Genomic DNA, 6,000 nt, shown 5'->3' with positions numbered 1-6,000 from the left:
CATCACAGCTCCTCCGGCCCATTCTACTTCTCCTACAGCCCGCATCACAGCTTCTCCAGCCTGCCATACTTCTCCTACAGCCTGCATCACAGCTCCTCCAGCCTGCTTGACTTCTCCCACACCCTGCATCACTTCTCCTCCAGCTTGCCAGACTTCTCCTACAGCCTGCATCACTCCTCCTCCAGCCTGCCAGACTTCTCCTACAGCCCACATCACAGCTCCACCAGTCCGCTCGACTTCTCCTTCAGACCACATCACTCCTCCTCCAGCCTGCCCCACTCCTCCTCCAGCCTGCATCACAGCTCCTCCGGCCCATTCTACTTCTCCTACAGCCTGCATCACAGCTTCTCCAGCCTGCCATACTTCTCCTACAGCCTGCATCACAGCTCCTCCAGCCTGCTTGACTTCTCCCACACCCTGCATTACTTCTCCTCCAGCTTGCCAGACTTCTCCTACAGCCTGCATCACTCCTCCTCCAGCTTGCCAGACTTCTCCTACAACCCACATCACAGCTACTCAAGTCCGCCCAACTTCTCCTTCAGACCGCATCACTCCTCCTCCAGTCCATCCCACTTCTCCTACAGCCTGCATCACCCCTCCTTTGGACTGTCCCACTGCACTTCTGGCCCACCCCAATCAGGAAATGCACTTGACGGAACTGAACAGTGCAGTGGTCCATGTGCATAGGACAAAGCATGCAGGGGGGGCATTGAAGGGGTCGAGGACAATAACAGCCACACACAAACTTAATCTGGTATCCGGACCCCACAAATAGATCCATCTATATTCGCTGGCAACAGTTATAGATAGATTTCTTTGTGCCCCTGCTGCCTGGTGCCCCTCTCATAGCTGGTGCCCGGAGGCCAGTGACTCCACTGCCTTCGGGAGTTCCGCCACTAGTATGACTATAACTGCTCTGAGAATAACACATGTCCTGACATGCAACTGTCCTCACATGTCTTGTGCTTTCATGTCTCATTTATTGTATTTGTTTTACTCTATTGAGTTGTTTCTTTGCCTATTTGGTGCTGCAGAACTTATGGCATCTTAGAAATAAATTTTGATGATGATGTTATACGCTTAAAATCCTATTGCAACTTGTAACTTGCTTTCAAACTGGATTTTAGCAATATAATTATAGATGTGCAAAATCTTTGGTCACAGTATTGTTAAGATTTGAATGATTAGAATCTACTAAGCTTATGTCCACAGGTCTACAGCCATGGCTAAAAGTTTTGAGAATGACACAAGTTTTGGTTTTCACAAAGTTTGCTGCTTCAGTGTTTTTAGACCCATTTGTCAGATGTTACTATGGTATACTGACGTAACATTACAGCATTACATAAGTGTCAGGTGTTACTACGGTATACTGAAGTAACATTACAAGCATTTCATAAGTGTCAAAGGCTTTTATTGACAATTACAAAGTTTATGCAAAGAGTCAATATTTGCAGTGTTGACCCTTCTTTTTCAAGACCTCTGCAACTCGCCCTGGCATGCTGTCATTCAACTTCGGAACCACATGCTGACTGATGGCCGCCCATTCTTGCCTATCAATGCTTGGAGTTTGTCAGAATTTGTGGGTTTTTGTTTGTCCACCCACCTCTTGAGGATTGACCACAAGTTCTCAATAAGATTAAGGTCTGGGGAGTTTCCTGGCCCTGGACTCAAAATATCGATGTTTTGTTCTCCAAGTCACTTAGTTATCACTTTTGCCTTATGGCAATGTAAAGCATCCTGGCATGGTGACATAAAAATAATAATAAATAATAATAATAATAATAATAATAAAAAATACTAATAATACTACTACTACTACTACTACTACTACTACTACTACTAATAATAATAATAATACCTAAAGTAGCACTGTTAAGGGGCCACATAGGGATGCTTTGAGGCCATTAAATTCTGTACCTTCTACTTAAAGAATTGGCTGTGCTTTTTCTTCTCCCGTTTTCTGTTCTTAGGTCCCCACCTTATAGCGATGAGTAATCTTTTTACCTTGGGGCTTGGCTTGAAATGGAAGAACTCCCATCTTTAACTACATTGCTGATAGCACAAGATAAACAGGAATAAATTCATACAGATGTGGATCACAAGTGAAACTGGAGACTTAGTAAGGGAACTACAGTAGCTAAACCGTCTAAACCAAATCTTTTCACTTGTACATGATAGGGAAGTAAGTAAGAGCTAGTAAAGTCATCTTACATACCCAAGATAAAGGTGCATATTCTCATACTGGCAGCCATTGACTGTAAGTGCATACTGGAGCCTTTGAACTGTATGCACCATGGAACAGGCAGTTTCAAAATTGCTGAAATAGAAAAAAAATAAAAAAATATTATGGACCCAGAGTGGTAAAATAAATTTGTTTATGAACAAAATCCCCATGCTTTGATTGCTAGATTCACACAGATTTGCAGCATATTATTGTAGGTTGTTTTGTATACATGCTGCAAGCTGGTCCTTATATCCTGTCAGGAAGAGCGCTCAAGCAAAGTACTGGGGTCCGTGTGTCTGGCAACAAAGAACACAGAGAAAGCAACACTAAGGCTCGTCAGTGACAAATGTGGAGCTCCGTCTACTGTGGTCAGACAGATTCATACATTCTCCCCACTAGCCGGCCGGCGGTAAGCAATTACCACTTTAAATCACTAATACCCCTTTTCCACCTAAATTCCGGGTCTGACCCGGAGTTGGAACAAAGTTCCTATCCGCATCAGACCCGGAATTTTGCCGGCGCTGACTCTGGATATTCCCGAGTCAGCGCCGCTCACACCGCAGTCGGGTCTGCATAGACCCGGCTTTTGCGGAGTGAAAGTGGACGCTTGGAGATGACGTCATCTCCAAGCACCACTGAAGCCGGACCAATCGGCTGGCTAGCAGTGCACTCCAGGTCTTCGTGACCCGGAGTGCGCTGTTCCCATAGCAGGGTTTCACGGGCTACGCCCGTGTTAAACCCTGCTAGTTACCTGGGTTGGATTGCCGGGTCACTCGACCCGGCGATCCAACCCTCTGCCCTTTTACACCAGGAAGCTGCCCGGGTAATCCCTTCAAAAACCCGGGTTTTAGCTCCGGTGTGAAAGGGGTATTAGAGAGAGCCAGTTCCATAACTCTTTTGCATGGACTCTGACATATTACATATGTGGTTAACTTTTATACTGCTGAATCAGTGTCACGATCTACGAGGACACATTGAATCGATCACTTGCTACAATCAATAAAATTATACAAGTTAATGAATGGATACTAAGTGTCAAACTTAAGTCACTATATTTACATCTTGAGACACATGATTGTTAGTTGCAGCAATATTGGTGATTTAACCTCATTTCCTACCCGGATACCAGAGACTGCTTTGTAATATTAAGGAATCAGATGGTTTTATACTGTTTACTACCATTATAGGAGACACCTTCTGCAGAGCTGGATCTCCAATGTTTTTTGTTTAAGCGTTTTCATCAATACTAGGATTCAGTTTGCACTACATGTTTATATATGTGTGTTTTTGATTTCAATTTTATTTATTTATTTCATTGTCTTTTAATAATATATGTAATAAATTGTTATACTTTTTGATTAAGCGCTCCTTATCTGGAATAGTTTATACTTAAGGTATCAACATTGGCCAATTAAGGCATTATTGTATTATTAACTATAGATCCAGGCCTTTTACTTAGAGAGACAAGGTGCTAATTACAGATAGAACGCTATTAGGAGCAGCTTTTTTAGTAATATTGCATTGAGACAAATAACAATATATGTGCGCCTGAATTGTATATGGTTCCATATATTCTATAATATTGTTTTGTATACATATATGGCACTAATACTGCCTCGCAGCTGGTACCATGTGCAATATGGGTAAAACCGAACACGGGTATTTTTATCTTCTGTTTTATATAAAAAATGGCCATTGCTGAGCTCTCTACTGTTTCCAGGGCGGTATACATTTATGATGCTGGCGGTCGCTGTGCGGACAGCCGGCATTTACATTACAGAATCCCGGCGAGGATTAACCTACGCCAGGAGACTGGCGCCCAGCATCCCGATCGAAGGGATGCCGGGTGCCGTGCATGGACAGCCGTGGGGTGGGGAGGGTTAGGTTTAGGGTTCCGGGGGGGGGGGCAGGATTAGGCACCCCCCCGGAGGTTAGGTTTAGGTTAGGGGAATGGAGGGTTAGGGTTAGGCACCCCCGGGGGGAACTTAGGGTTAGGCACCCCCCCGGGGGACTTAGGTTTAGATGGCGAGGAAAGGGGGCGTTAGGGTTAGGCACGGGGGGAGGAGGTTAGAGTTAGGCACCATAAAGGAGGGTTAGGGGGTAGATTAGGTTAGGAAATACTTACATTTCGGACGATCGGGATTTCCTTCCACGTCGGGCTGGAAATGCCATGCGGCCGGCGGTGTAACATACCGATTCCTCCAGGGCAGCCAGTCCCAGCGGTCAGTCAAAAACAAAAATAGTATTTTTTTAAGAATGAAAAATGGGTTCTTAATGATTATAGGGGTCTATTTACTCAGCAGTGATAGGAGACAGAGTAAAAAGTGATAAGAAAGTGATAAGGTGCCAGCCAATCAGCTCCCAACTGCCATCTCACAGGCTGTGTTTGAAAAATTACAGTTGGGAGCTGATTGGCTGGCACCTTATCACTTTTCACTCTGTCTCCTAACACTGCTTAGTAAATAGATCCCTAATACTGTACATAGAGGGTGGGAGTTAGAAGGAAAAAAAACAGGTCATAAGTGCTCGAAGAAATATATTCTCATAGAGAAAAGTTTGCTTTCATCAGGGATGTGCAACCATGAATATAACATTTAACACCATGAGTCACATCTTTTTTTTGTCTGGAGTTGTGACAGTAGTTAGGTATGAATATTGGACTTCATGGCATCTTGCATCTTTATAGCTTTAAGTACAATTAAATATATCTTAATACCTCATTCCCATTTAGTCCCATTTAATGATGTTCAATAACCCAAACCTTGGTCAAATACTGTTCTGAGACCTGGTATGCAGATTAGCACTCAACAGCAGGGATCAGGGGGGGGCATGAGTTCACCCCAATGGCTCTTGCTGGTGCATGTCCAGCTGTCTGTCAGTGCATGAGCACTTGCACAGCTGATGGGGCAAAGGAGGAAGTAATGTGCCAGTAATCCTGCCAGTTGTGGAATATCTCCAGGTACTCTTCAGCCCCATCTTCCCTGAGTCTCTTCAGAATCATTATCCTATGTTTCTGCAGCTTCAGTCCCCTAGTATTTCTCAAGCCTCACAGTGTCTTTTCAGCCCCACAGTGTCTCTCCAGTTCCAGATAGCCCCCTTCTTTTTCTCCAGCTCCCAGTGGCTCTATAGCCAGGCTGTTTTGCCTGTGAAGCCCCCCAGTGTCTCTCCAGTTTTAGTCAGCCCCACAGTGTTTTTCCAGCTAACAGTGGCTCTCCAGTTCCAGACAGCCCCCTTCTGTCTCTCCATCCCTCAGGGGCTCTATAGCCAGCCTCTTTTGCCTGTGAAGCCCCCCAGTGTCTCTCCAGTGTTTGTCAGCCCCACAGTGTCTTTCCAGCCTACAGTGGCTCTCCAGTTTCAGCCAGCCCTTTTCTTCCTAACCAGCCCCTCAGTGTATTTCTAGCTCCAGCCAGTCCCATTCTTTCTCTCAAACTCCAGCCAAACCCTTTCTGACTATCCAGCCCCCAGTGTTTCTTCTGCTTGAGCCAGCCCTATCTGTCTCTACAGACTCTAGTGTCTCTCTAGCTACAGCATACCTAATTCTGTCTTTCCAGCCTCCCAGTATCTCTCCAGCAAGCCCCTTTCTGTCTCTTCAGCCCCCAGTATCTCTCCAGCCACAGCCAGCCCTGTAGTGTCTCTCCAGATCCAGCCCCTACATCTCTCTGGATCCAGCCCACAGACATCTACCTTCTCCTGGGTCTTCTGTCTGCTTATCATGCCACAGCTACTCTGCATTTCAGTGATGCAGTGTGACTTCATGACATCATGCATACCGCATA

This window comes from Taudactylus pleione, unplaced genomic scaffold, assembly GCF_031769625.1.
Source record: "Taudactylus pleione unplaced genomic scaffold, aTauple2 ptg000070l, whole genome shotgun sequence".
Lineage (NCBI taxonomy): Eukaryota > Metazoa > Chordata > Amphibia > Anura > Myobatrachidae > Taudactylus > Taudactylus pleione.
Note: the sequence above shows the minus strand (reverse complement) of the source record.